Source organism: Podarcis muralis, chromosome 4 (genome assembly GCF_964188315.1).
Source record: "Podarcis muralis chromosome 4, rPodMur119.hap1.1, whole genome shotgun sequence".
Taxonomy (NCBI): domain Eukaryota; kingdom Metazoa; phylum Chordata; class Lepidosauria; order Squamata; family Lacertidae; genus Podarcis; species Podarcis muralis.
Window position 1 is genome coordinate 45,297,344 of NC_135658.1, and position 15,031 is coordinate 45,312,374.

At 42.3% G+C, this 15,031-nt stretch overlaps 1 long non-coding RNA gene across 1 annotated transcript in view; it reads left to right on the plus strand.

Moving 5' to 3' along the window:
* The first annotated feature begins 4,671 nt into the window (after window positions 1-4,671).
* The window catches only part of LOC114595981 (uncharacterized), a 229,053-nt gene continuing 218,693 nt past the window's right edge, over window positions 4,672-15,031 (plus strand). The window contains exon 1 of the long non-coding RNA XR_003706385.2: window positions 4,672-4,777. This is a non-coding gene — a long non-coding RNA (uncharacterized LOC114595981). The remainder of the gene's footprint in view (window positions 4,778-15,031) is intronic.

Here is a 15,031-nt window from a genome sequence, read left to right on the forward strand (position 1 = left end):
GTACTCTGATATTAACCTTGAGCCTCAAACTGCAGTTGGTCTTCCTAAGGGTAGACACTTTCCTATTATGTCCTGAATCCATCTCACACAGTTCTTCAAAATGGGCTTCTGCTGTAGACTATTCATGTAGAAATTTATCCAGAAAAATACAAGAAGGTGGTTTCATTTCCTCTTCCATAGCTGATTCCTTATCAGGAATATAACCTCTATGTTGGCTTACTCTAAGGCATTTTATGTGGGGCTGCCCTTGAAAATGGTCAACTAATACAAACTCCAGCTGCCAGGATTCTGGCTGGTTTACCTGTATAAAGCCATTTTGTTGTTGTTGTTGTTGTTTAGTTGTTTAGTCGTGTCCGACTCTTCGTGACCCCATGGACCAGAGCTCGCCAGGCACCTCTGTCCTCCACTACCTCCCGCAGTTTGGTCAAACTCATGCTGGTAACCTCGAAAACACTATCCAACCATCTCGTCCTCTGTCGCCCCCTTCTCCTTGTGACCTCCATCTTTCCCAGCATCAGTGTCTTCTCCAGGGAGTCTTCTCTTCTCATGAGGTGGCCAAAGTTTTACATTGCTTCTAAAGAAATTGCAGTGGCTTCCTGTTCACAACTGAACCAGTTCAAGGTGCTTGCCTTTAAAGCCCTAAGCTGTAGGCGTGTCTTCTCCTATACCAGCCCATGGGCGTAACCAGGATTTTTTTTTTGGGGGGGGCAAGCTTTTGTTAGGGGACAGAACCTCATAGTTGTATTGATTTCTATTGAATTAGGGGGGCAACTGCCCCCCGCTCCCCTGGCTATGCTCATGTACCAACCTGCCCTTAAATCAAGGTTGTCAGTAGATGGTGTTCTCTGTGTCTCACTTTTAAGAGAAATACCATATTTTTTTGCCCCATAGGGCGCACCAGCCCATAGGGCGCACCTAGTTTTTGGAGGGAAATAAAGAAAAAAAATTATTTCCCACCCAGGTGGGGGCTGGGGCGGGGGAAGCCCGAGCTTCCCCCAAGCCCAGCCCCCAGAACAGGCTGCTATCCGCAAGCCGTGGGAGAGCTGCGCGAAGTGTGCACCGACCCCTCTCACTCTCCAGGCTTCAGCGAAAGCCTGCATTCGCCCCATAGGATGCACACACATTTCCCCTTCATTTTTGGAGGGGGGAAAGTGCATCCTATAGGGCGAAAAATACGGTACATTATGTATGTATATAAATGAGGCTCTGAATGAAAGCTAAAAATAACAACGATGAATGTAGATAATCATAAAAATAGCTCAACTAATAGGCAATGAGAAAATAAATTTATCAAGAAAAGGAGTTTATCTCTTATTGGAAAAATAAAGTGTAAAATTTGGCAAATCCATCTTTTTTTGTTGGGGGAAGCTTAATGTTATAAAATTATCAATGTTTCATTTGAATAGTAATGTCATATTTTTCACTGATGTAATTATTTAAATATTAATATTCAACTTATCATTCTATTTTAGAAATATTGTTGTACTAATTTTTTTCCCCTTTATATTATCTGTATGTAATCTTTAGACACACACATGTTTGCAGGATCACCTTAAAGCACTGAGGATTAGTTCTGACCTCACATTTTGAATCCACTGGATAGCTTTTGCTCTATGAGACTCAATCAGGCAATTTACTCGATAAATCTACTGTAGCAGTATTAACTCATGAGCTAATATTTGAAGTTGCATGGATATCTTATTTTGACATAGTATTTTCACATTACATATACCCTATGGAAGCAAAATGTTACATCAGAGCTTGTTGTTAGTTTGATTTCACTGAGGTAAAAAAGTCTTTATATTATATAGGTTATATATATACTCTTAGCACTAGCAACTTTCATTTCACTGACTATACAGTAAAAAATAATAATAATTTTTATACCAGTCAAGCCTCCAGCATATGTCAGCAGTGGATCAAATATTAAAAGCAAATTTTAATAAGTGAGAATCAAAGAAGGATTTAAAAAGCTCAGGGGATTTAGAGATGAGAGTTCAGTTCAGGGAATTCCACAGCTCTGGGGCATAACAGGTGAATGCTCTGTTGCCCATGGATGAGAGACCTGACAAGGGGGTTGATGAATTTGAGATTTATTATTAGAAAGTAAGAACTGAGGGCATATATAAATGGAGACCAATTCTGATAGGTGTGAAAGGGAAGTTTCAGATAGGTAATGAAAAACTCAGAGCAAAATTTAAAAGTCAATGCGTTGACTGATAGGAAGCCAGTGTAAATCTGCCATGGCCAGAGTAATGTGATTGAATTTATTGCCATGAGTAAAGGCATGGGCTGCACCATGCTGAACAATGGGGTCATTTATGAATATTACTCTATAAAGTGCCTGCCGATCAGTGTAATCTGGAAGCAATAAAGTTATGCATTAGGGGAGGGCAAGTAACATAAATAGTAGCAACGTTGCCTCCTTAACATCGGGGAAATCTGAAAACATGTCACCTGAAGTGACTGCTTTTGGGGGGGAAAGCTTTTAAGAAGTTAACAGTAAATGAATTTGGAAAGCAAAGCAGAATGCCGAGTTGAAAGTTTCCAAGCGTTTGTCAGATCTACACAGCTGCCACCAGATGGGAGAACAGAGGGGAGAGCAAACGGGTAGGAAGCAGATGAAAAAGGGGAGGGAGGATTTGGGGATTTCAGTTCAGCATCGAGGGCTCTTGTGTATCCGTTACAGATGATGCCTTATAGCTGTTTGCTGGGTCAGGTCTCTCCCCACCTCCTTTGCCATGTCTTTTTTTTTTTTCTTCCTTCCACAGTCTCTTTAAAAGTTTGACAGCTCATAGATGGCAAAAAAAGATCAATTCCCAGTATGTCAAGATCCTAAGCTAAGTATGTGCTTACAGGACAAAAACTGAGCACAGCTGGGAACTGATCTGCATTTTTCTATCTGTGTGTGAGGAAAATATTAATGCAGGGCAAGAGTGACTTGGTGCTCATCCTCACAATGATTCGTCTTAAACTTGTTATTGCGTAAACCACTTAGACATTTTTATTATACTGTTATGAGTTTGTGGGTGCCAGACCTTTTAACCCAGGGGTCAGCCAACTTTTTCCACTGTCCCTCGGACCTTGTGGGGGGCCGACCTATATTTTTTGGGGGGGAGGGGAATCAGTGAATTCCTATGCCCCACAGATGCATTTTAAATTAAAGGACACATTCTATGCATGTAAAAACACACTGATTCCTGGACCGTCCGTGGGCCAGATTTAGAAGGCGATTGGGCTGGATCTGGCCCCCAGGCCTTAGTTTACCTACCCATGTTTTAACCTTTAAATCAAGCAAGTGTTATAAGAAGCTAGCCTGGCTTATATTTTGATGAGGTAATCGTCTGGGGCAATGACCCATTAAGAGAACAAAATGAAAGGGGATGGACTATTGAGAGAACCAAGGAAAGAGGCCCTGTGCTGGGTTTGGTCCCTACTCTATCTCTCAAATAGTTAGCAAGACAAAGCAGGAGTTTGAGGAGAGAGTTTTGCTGTTGTGTGAGCTGAAAGCGGGTGCAAAAAGCTGCAGGCTGGAAGGGCAGAAAGAAAAGCCATGGCTGATTTCTGCTTGAATCCAAGGCAGTGGCTATGGGAGAAATGATACCCTCTTTGGGTGTTAAGGCTGTGAACCCCTCCATCATAGGCTCAGGTTGCATATATGTGTAAATAAACCATATATCCTAAAGACACCACAGTCTCATTTTCAAAAGGAACTCCGGGTAAGTGCCTGGAACCCTTGGAACCATATGGGTGGCGTGCAACAATATGAAATTGTACACACTTTTTATAAATACATACAAACAGGCCTAGGAATGTCTGTAAAATACAGCTGAAGTGGTTAATAAGGTACCCCTGCCCGTATGGGCCAGTCTTGACAGACTCTAGGGTTGTGCACCCATCTCACTCAAGAGGCCGGGGGCCAGCGCTGTCCGGAGACACTTCCGGGTAACTTGGACAGCGTGACAAAGCTGCATCTGGCGAACCAGTGCAGCACACGGAAATGCTGTTTACCTTCCCGCCAGTAAGCGGTCCCTATTTATCTACTTGCACCCGGGGGTGCTTTCAAACTGCTAGGTTGGCAGGCGCTGGGACTGAGCAACGGGAGCGCACCCCGCCACGGGGATTCGAACCACCGACCTTTCGATCGGCAAGCCCTAGGCGCTGAGGCTTTTACCCACAGCGCCACCCGCGTCATCTCTGAAAACACAAGAGGCCTCTCTGAAATTAATTCTGAGATAGCACAGGAGATATGGCAAAGAATGTTTCACCATAATGTTGGAGGCGCTGTGGAGAAAAGGGATTTTTGCTTCATACGTGGTGGAGCTGCTGTTTTGCGTAAATGTTCTGGGAAGAGGTGTTCTCAGAGTTAACTTGCATTCCCAATTAGCCATTCCACCTGGGCCCAGCTGATAGCAGTCTTTTCAACTGGGAGTAATCAAGGGTTCAAACAAAAGGATTTGGTTGCAGTATTATTGCCCATGGCTCACTTAGAATTAACTAGTCATTGGGAAAGTAACTTAGCTTCCATAAAACTTCATGATAAACAAATATGGTAGTGATGAAGGATATTTATTAATATCCACCACTGTGTAGCCTTTAAGAAACAACAGCCCAGCGCACAGAGAAGTTCAGAAGGTAACATGGATGTCTGTGCTGCGCTCTTACGAACCAGAAGAGGGAAACCAAAAGAGCTGGCACCAGGAACATTAAAGAAAATAATGACAGAAGTTCTGTGGCCTTGATGTGACCCATGGGCTGCCTGTTGAAAACCATAAATGTAAGACGTTTCAATGAAGAAAACAAAATTTCATGTTACAATTCTGTATGAGTACAGATGGTAGCTTGCAGAATGCATTCTGAATTTTCCTTGACTCATTGAATGACTTTTATGACATGTGGCCTTTTTCCAATGACAAAATGTGACCCCAAGATGCAATTTGCCTGATTAGGGACACCAAAACCTTGCATCAATGGAAAGTGACTGATCATGGTTTTATATTCTATAATGTTAGGCATTCCCCTGGAATTTTATCTAGTTTCCTGCATGCTTTGTTGTTTCTTTTATTCCCTGGACACATAGTATTTTGTTGCATCACTTGACTTCCTCTTGTCAAGAACCAGAATATTGTTTGCTGAATAATCCCTCTGCTAGTATGTTGACTTCCATGTCTCTAACTTAATGATAGTACTTGATGAGTGGATGATTTGCCCAGTGGTGTTCATTGTTCATGCAAGTGTGAGAACTACACTCATGTAGGCCTTGTGATCTGAGTCACTAAGGAGTCTGTGAAGAATTGTGCTTTAAGACCATATACCGTATTTTTCGCCCTATAGGACACACTTTTCCCCCTCCAAAAATGAAGGGGAAATGTGTGTGCGTCCTATGGGGCGAATGCAGGCTTTTGCTGAAGCTTGGAGAGCGAGAGGGGTCAGTGCGCAACGACCCCTCTTGCTCTCCAGGCTTCAGGAAGCAATCAGCAAGCCTGGGGAGCCCGCGGGAGTTCCCGCAGGGCTCCCTAGGCTGCGGATAGCAGCCTGCTGCCCAGAGCGCGGGGTGCGCTGAAGCAGAGCACCCCGCGCCTTGGGCAGACATCGGGCAGCCCCACAAGATCGGGGGACAGCGGGGAGGCGGAGTGCCGCCATCCCGCTGTTCCCCGACCTGGTTTGGATTCCCTGACCTGGTTTTTTTTGGGGGGGGGATAAAGGAAAGAATTTCCCCCTTTATTTCCCCCCCCAAAAAAAAACTGGGTGCATCCTATGGGCCGGTGCGTCCTATGGGGCAAAAAATACGGTATTTTCTACCTCCAATCAGCTGTTTGGGCTGTTTTCTTTTTCGCTTACAAGGGTTGAGATATGGAAGGGTACTGAGTATGTGGAGAACATTTCTAACTGTGGTATTTATCATCCATCCCTACACTTTAATGTATTTATGCCATTATGAGAAGACATATATTCAGTGGATTTGTGTGTATCATTCTCTGAATAGCTTGTTAGTTTGACTTCAGTACTTTTGTACAAACAAAGATCCTACAACATCAAGTGGACATGTCCAGGGCTCTTTTTCAGCCAGAACACTCTGGAACTCAGTTCCGGCACCTCTCAGGTGGGCGCCATTTGCATTCTAAGAGAATGAGGGAGGTGTTCATTGTGAGTTCCGGCACCTCTTTTTATTAAAAACAAAACAATCAAGTTTTCACTTGATTCTACTGCTTATCCAGAATGATTTTGCAGAGTTACTGCCTAGCACTACTGAATCACTGCTGTCAGCAGGACTGTGAGTATAATTTGTAAGTATATAATTTCTTCTTGTACAATCCCCCCCTTTTTTTTTTTGCATCTGCAAGGACTGCAGAAATCTCATTCGTTTGTGTAGCTTGTGGGAGTGGATTCCCTTTTGGGTAATTTTTATTACCTTGTGCACATCATTCATATTAATTAAGTCATCAGGGTACAAAGTGATGCAGCTGGGATATTTATTTAAGCTTCACTCTGGATGGCATTTTTGAAGGTGGTGATCATATGGGACATCTTCTTGGCCTGGTGTATGAATTAGTTGCCATATTCCAGATGTTAGTATAATTCTGTAATCAAGCAAAGGCTGGGCATGCCAATGAGGTGAGACACCAAGCTCACAAGAGGAAAAGGCAGCATGAATTCTTGGTTCTATAGCTGATATACTGGTTGCAGACTGTTGCTGCCATCTTGAGGAGAGTCTTTGCAGTATCAGGCTTCAAATGACTAGGTTGATTGATTATCTTAAGAGATATGGGGTTAGAGAAGGGATAGCATGGAACAGTAACAGTGACAGATAAACAAATGGGCAAACCCTCTCCAAATTTCACTTAGACTGATAAAATCTTCAGTAAGAGCTCCAACAAATCAGATTTCCAGAAAACAAAGATGGATGTGACTTCACAGGATAATAATGTGTTCAACAAATTTCACTTTTTCTTCTTCTTTGCAATTTCAGTTTTACTTGTTATATTCATTCACTAATCTGATTTGACCTTTGCTTCCATATAACTTGAATTGAATTTACATCTATATATCTAATATACCTATTCTCCATTATAATATACCTTAAGTAGAGGTACAGTGGTGCCCCGCAAGACGAAATTAATTCGTTCCGCAAGTTTTGCTGTCTAGCGAATTTTTCGTCTTGCGAATTATTATTTAGACAAAGGAAACAAAGTCGCGAGACGTTTTCGTCTTGCGAAGCAAGCCCATAGGGAAATTCGTCTTGCGAGGCAACTCGCAAACGGAAAAACCTTTCGTCTAGCGAGTTTTTTGTCTTGCGAGGCATTCGTCTTGCGAGGTACCACTGTAATACAAAGCATCTTATACTGTACTATTTAAAAAAGAAACAAACAAGGACTGCTACATATAGATCACATAAGCCGCCCCAGTTGCAGTCTGACTAGCACATATGAGATTGCCTGGATAGTATAGTTACCTATTAAATGTTTTCACTCACTTGACGCCATAGAATTGCATTTCAACTCCCTAGTTCTAAAAAAAACCCCACAGTTGAGTAATAGGTTGATATGAAAAATAAAACTAGAAACTAATAGTGATGGGATTTAGGGGAGGGCCATCTCATTGGGGAGAGCATCTTCTCTGCATGCAGAAAGTCCCAAATGCAACGTCCCGCATATGCAGGATGGACACTAGTCCAAAAACACTGAGAATTTCTGCCAGTTAGTGTACAATATTGAACTGTATGGAGCAATGCTATAAGGCAGCTTCCTAGGTTCCTGTTCCTTCCCTAGGTTGATATTTCTGCCCTTTGCCAATGTCACAAGAATGACCAAAGGTTTGGGGGCACTTCACTCCATATCCCATAAACTTTCCAGTAGGTGATCTTCAATGTCGGTCATATCAGAGTGTACTCTTTGGAAACAATGGTCAAGTTCATTGATTTCAGTGGATTTGCTCTGAGTGTGACAGAGCTGGAAATCACCCAAGGAAACCTAATTTGTTGTCAACATGATCTTATCTATTCCTTCCAAAAGAAGTCCATGCCTTGACTAACTCTAGAGAGGCACCAGCTCCAGACAGGGAATGCTTATAACTAAACTGGGTCTAAAGTGATCCTTCCCTCAATTATGTCTAAACTGCAAAGTCAACAAAGCACTCCTTTCCCTTAAAGGTGAAGGACCCCCAACATTTAAGTCCAGTCACGAACGACTCTGGGGTTGCTGCGCTCATCTCGCTTTACTGGCCGAGGGAGCCAACGTTTGTCCGCAGACAGTTTTTCCAGGCCAGCATAACTAAGCTGCTTCTGGTGAAACCAGAGCAACGCACGGAAACGCCATTTACCTTCCCGCCATTTACCTTCCCGCCGGAGCGGTACCTATTTATCTACTTGCATTTTGATGTGCTTTCGAACTGCTATGTGCTGGGACCAAGCAACGGGAGCTCATCCTGTCGCGGGGATTCGAACCACCGACCTTCCAATCTACAAGCTCTAGGCTCAGTGGTTTAGACCACAGTGCCACCCACGCCCCGCCCTTTCCCTTAGAATGCCTAAAAAAAGTATAATGTGCAGAATGAAATCCAAGCTTCTAAAGCTCTGCTATATCATTTTTGTAAGGGACTTGTAAGATACACTACTGTATCTTATACCAGCTACTGATTACAAAGAGGGAGAAGGGGAGGGGCAAAGCAGTGGGGAACCTGGCATTGTGCAGGTGCAACCAATCCTGTGCTCGTGAAACTGCTTCTGCACAGTGCCAGGCTCCCCGCTGCTTCCCTCTCTCCTTAACTGACAGCAACAAGCAGCATTGGGAAGCCAGGAGTCCAATGCACACCCTGCACACACTCCCTTGATGGTCATTCATAACTATTTAGGTAGGAGTTCCAAGGTATGTTTTTGATCAAATGGAATGCTGTTCAACCCAGACAAATTTTGTTTAAAAATGGATGCAAGCCAATATTCTCATGCATAGAAAGTTTGAAGATGAGTTATTCGTCCCCCCCCCCAAAGAATCTAGTGACCAAAAACTTCCATTAAAACAGGTAAATAATTAAGTAGCATTTTAAATGTAGACTTTATCTTTTTTGTGGGCAAAGCTTCAGTATGTATTCTGGACTTTAAATGTGGAAACAGTAATACAAACTGTGTTTGTATGTGTGGGTTGGGAACTAAGGACTCAGGCTGGTAAAGAAAAAAAGCGTTTTATATGCGATATAACACGGTGACACCAGATGGCATTGTGGAGTTCCATTTTTGCCTACACGATTTCTCATTATAAAGGTTACAATGCATTTTTTCTGAAATGCTTCTTTGATGTGTCTAGATCCAGTCTAAAATTATATATATTGTTTCTGAATTAAGAAGGGAGGGCAGTTGTGTAAAATTTATAACACTTTTGAAATGTTCACTATGCATCTCTGCAAATGATGAGACTATTGAGCAAAGTAATGATGGGCTTTTCATTTTACTCATCAGGGATTTCTTATGTCCCACCTTATTTCCTGCCACCTCTTCATACTTGAGGTTCTAGCTTTCCAAAGACTCCTTAGTGTTCTTAAAGGCTCATTATTCTCACCTTTATCTACTAATAAGCAATTGGTGTTGGTTATATTATGGGTCTACTTACAAGGGAAAATGCAGCTGCCTCAGTGCCTCTACTGTCTGATTCTGAGGCCATCAAAGTTCAATTCCAATTACTGCTCTGTGATTTTGGTATGAGCCCTCTCTTTAAATAAGCCTTAGTTTTCTCAAGGCATAAACCTTTCCACATTGATTATAAGGCTTCTGTTACAATAAATTTCAAACATATCATATCCATGAGAATAGTGGAAAAGTTATTCAAAAGCCTATGGTTTGAAGACTAAAAACAGCAAATTCATCCTTTCAAATGTCGTTTTAACTTGACTTCATTATATGCTAGTATGGGCATGCGATATGGAAAGTTCCAAAGGTTTGATTGCAGCAGCAAGCTGATTTTTTTTAGGTTTACACGATCTATTCTTAAAAACAGTCATGACAACAAATAATAATCACAATAATAATAGAAAGCTTTAAAAGACTGAATATATATAAAATATATTCCGCATATAAAATATATTCCGCAATGGAATACAAGGCTCATATATGTACTAAACATACCAAATATTCATGAATGTTGTGAAATAAACTCAAATTTAATGGGAATGTGTCGACCATGAGATTGTTTGGTCATATAAATCATAAACTGCACCCAAGCAGAAGCAAAGTCAGAGGATGATATTTTATGAATCAGTTTTTTTAGAAACAGTATGAACATGACTTTTTTCAACCATAGATCCATAGAATAACAATACGTATCCTTCCATCCTTGAGAGATCTTTAGACAAGCGGCAACCAATAGATATAGAATTAATTGTTGAGAAGTAAAGTCAGCAATAGTATCATCAAAAATGGATGAGACATAGCTTAGTGTCCAAAGTGACCTGTTTGCCAGCAATAAAACCAATCTCTATTACAACCTGATTCCAAAACTTATGTAATCACATCCCCACCACATACGCCAATATGTTCCTCATACCTTACAATTCTGCCAGCATAAGGGGGAACCAGATCTAAGAATATGAGTTAGTAGGACTGGGGTTAAGAACCAGTGGTTGATATCTGCTGGGTGGGCTTTCCACAGGGTGGGTGCAACTACTGAAAATACCTTCTGTCTGGTTCCCTGTAGTTTCACTTCTCACAGTGAGGGAACCACCAGAACAGGCACCCCCAACCTTCAGCCCTCCAGATGTTTTGGACAGAATTCCCATCATCCCTGACCACTGGTCCTGTTAGCTAGGGATCATGGGAGTTGTAGGCCAAAACACCTAGAGGGCCGCAGGTTGGGGATGCCTGCACCAGAAGGTCCTTGGAGGTGGACCTCAAGGGGGTGGAGATGGTCCTTCAGGTATACTGGGCAGAAGCCATGTAGGGATTTAAAGTTCAACACCAACAATTTGAATTGTGCTTGGAAATGTACTGGGAGCCCATGTAAATCTTTTAGCTCTGGTGTTATGTGGTCCTGGCAACTGCTCCCAGTCATCAGTCTAGCAGCCACATTCTGGATTAATTAAGTCATCTTCAAAGATAGCCCTATGCAGAGTGTGCTGCAGTAGTCCAAGTAGGAATACAGTCCTAGTAGGGAATATATCACAGTAGGGAATATATCATTCTTCTAGTTGCATAACATATAGGCAAATGAATTTTGATGATGCAATATATTTAAGACGCACAGAATGCAGTACAATCCGTATAATACATATCCTTATTTGATTGAGCAGTCATATTTTTCCTGAACATTTATATCCTTCTTAAATATGATAAGTGAGGAGTTGCCATATTGCTCAAAATCACCATTACATTCAGATACTGTGGCTTTATTATCAAAATATGGGATATTCATGTAGTCTATTGTTCGACTCTATTCAGAGAAACCATTTTGCCATTGTGCCTAGCTCACTGAACACTGACTGGTGACCCATGGATCTTAATGCCAGTGAAGGTGAAAGAAGCAGTTCTGAGGGACAACATTTTCATTAGAAAAAATGGCATATGGGGAAGAAGCCTCTTCTTCATGCCATGACATTGTCTGAAATGGAGCCCCACCTCACTGCTGCCATTTTTCCTTAAGAAATTCAAACACATTTCCTGTATTGTCTGGATTGACCTATATTCTATGCCTGGCAAGAAAGGCAAAATATACTGTTTTCTATTAGCATTGCTAAAAAGCAGAGTTTAGTTTCACTCAGGGACTATTGCTTCCTTCCCCGCAATCCCAGTTCATTGTATTTTTCTCAGCCTTTATTATAATAACCAAAGTGATACTACCCTTATAATGGGTTGTCTTTGTTGAATGTTAAATCAAACACTTTTTTTCAATTTGGTACTTCTTTTCATAGTTTATTGGTTGTAATTTGGTGCTAGAATATACATGCCCAAACTAAAAAATGCTTAAATCACAAGGACGTGAGTAAGTTATTAAAGCTGAGATAACGCCTTTAAAGCTATGTTAAGTCTTAATGATCAAAGTTTTATAATATAGTATGAAAACTTAATGCTTGCTTTGCTGCCTGTGTTAGAAACCCAAGAGGATCAGAACTAAATGAAGTTCAGGACATAAAAGGTTTTGCAACCAAACAAACAAACAAACAAACAAACTTCTTTATAAATAAGTGAATGTTCCATTTCACCCACTATTAGGCCACTTTTGTAATCAAGAATCCCCTTTGGACTAAAACAATAGCATTATCTGAGTCACATCTCATCTCCCCATGGCTTACCTGAAAAATAATTATGGCAAACTGCACTGGAGTATAGAACCCTGTAAAAAAAAAAAAAAGTTGACAACATTCAAAGAGATAATCCCCATGATACTTCATGGTTGAACAAGATACTGCTCCCATTTCTGAACGAAAGCCATGGTTGAGGGAATTTTCCACTCATTTGACTTCTATATCGCAGGCCAATCCCTTTGACTTTCTTCTTCATCCTTAATGCCTCTAAAACTGCTAAAGAGACAGACTGTGGACTTAGGATTTCTGTGGCATTATGGATTTTATGGCATTTCTTTTATGGTGCCTTTTTAAAATACTTTGCAAGTATAGGTCAGAATCTAAGTAAGAAATTTAACAATTTATTAACTCTTCGCATGTAAACCGTACTCACATCCAGGACTGCTTTTGTATTATTTTATGGCTCTTACTACTAACACGCTGTGTTTTGGAATAGAGCAGCACAGTTCAATTTATCACAGACTCGGTGGTGAATATATTTTTAAACTAGAAACATGATGAGTTTTTGGTTGAATTGCTCTATCCTTAAGCTCTCCTTCGGCTTTTCCCTTCTGCTTTTGTCAGCGATTGCTGGTACACAAAACAATTATATACCCAATAATTCTATATTAGTGTATGTCTGTGTGCGAATCGTGTTATAATCATTTTGAGGTATCTAATAAAATGCTTAAAAATGTAGAAATCCCATTCTCGTTTCTAGTCCTGGAAATCTTTTTCTTTCTCTTTTGGTGTTTGTTACTCAGTTATATCTTGTTTTGTTTTGTTTTAGCGTCTATACAAAATGATGATAGTAATAATAATAGCCTACTGCCCCCCCCCATAAAAATAATAATTTAACAATATATTAAAGTGTTGTGGATTAGATTCAAACATGGTAGAAACTTTACAAAGGAACAGCATGCAAGTTTGAGCTCTGGAAGCTGTAATGCAGGGAAGCCTTTTGGTTTAATGCATAGCTCTTTTCACAGAACCATGTTTTTGTGACAGTATATAAATTAATACATCCACTAGTTCATTGCATTATCTGAAAACAATACATGACTTGGTGGGGAAATTTAGAAGCCTGTTGATAGGCGTATAACACATCAGAAATTGGAATTTGCTTGGAATCCCTTGGAATTTGCTACTTTGATAATAATAATAATAATAATAATAATAATAATAATAATAATAATAATAATTTATTTGTATCCCGCCCATCTGGCTGGGTTTCCCCAACCACTCTGGGTGGCTTCCAATAAAGATTAAAAATACATTAAAATGTCACACATTAAAAACTTCCCTAAACAGGGCTGCCTTCAGATGTCTTCTAAATGCCAGATAGTTGTTTATCTCTTGGACATCTGATGGGAGGGCGTTCCACAGGGTGGGTGCCACTACCAAGAAGGCCCTCTGCCTGATTCCCTGTAGCTTTGCTTCTCACAGTGAGGGAACCACCAGAAGGCCCTTGGCACTGGACCTCAGTGTCCGGGCTGAACGATGGGGGTGGAGACGCTCCTTCAGGTATACTGAGCCGAGGCCATTTAGGGCTTTAAAGGTCAACACCAACACTTTGAATTGTGGGTATCATCCACATATTGATGGACACCCAGCTCAAACCCCCTGATGATCTCTCCAAGCGGCTTCATGTAGATGTTAAAAAGCATGGGGGAGAGGGCCCAGGGGTCTGAACACTCATCCCCGACCACCACTTTCTGGACATGGCCCAGGAGGAAGGAGCAGAACCACTGTATAACAGTGCCCCCAGCTCCCAGCTGCTCTAGACGGTCCAGATGGATGTTATGGTTGATGGTATCAAAAGGCACTGAGCGATCCAGCAGAACTAGGAAACAGCTCTCACCTTTGTCCCTAGCCCGCCGGAGATCATCAACCAGCGCGTCCAAGGCAGTTTCAGTCTCATGAAGGGATCCAAATGATCCGCATCCTCCAGGCATGCTGTGATGGCCTGGGATTCTGATTCTGAGAGTGAACCGGAGGAATCCCAGCTGGCACAGGAGTCCCCGCCTCCAGGGCCGGCTGAACTGGGGCAAGGCCTAGATTCTGAGGAGCCTGCACCTGTGCCAGATCCTCAGGAGCAGGCACCAGGTGAAACCATTCTGGCCCCAGAGGTGCTGGAAGACTCAGTGTCTACAGGTGAGCCTCCCCCGGGGCCCAGTAACCCTTCGGCCTCTCCTGAACTGCAGAGGCTTAGGGCAGAGAGGCGAAGGGAACTGGTTTCTCCCAGGAGGAGTGCTCGCCTTAAGGCCAGGAGAGGCGGGGCTCCTGGGGGCCGGGACCGCCCCTGGCCTTAGAGAAGGTAAAGGCCAGTCAGCCCGGTCCCAGGTTGCGGGAGCAACGTCGTTATTGAAGAGCTGTTTCGGCCAGCATCCAGTCCTGTTCCTCCAGTGTTCCTGTTTCCCGCCCGGCTTCCTGCTTCTGATCTTCGAGTGTTCCTGTCTCCGCCCGGCTCCCTGTTTCGGACCTCGCCTCGCACCTTGTGGACTATTACCAGGCTAGTGACTCAGGACTGAACTTTGACTACGATATAACCTTCCCCCCGGGACCAGCACACATGCCTGGAGTTGTTCAGAAACCACCCGCTCAATCACCTTGCCCAAGGATGGAAGATTTGAGACTGGGCAATAGTTGGCCATAGTGGCCGGGTCTAAAGATGTTTTTTTTTTTAAAAAAAATGTGGTTCAATGACGCCTCTTTCAGCGGGTCTGAGAAGGCTCCCTCACAGAGGGAAGCATTCACCACCCCACAG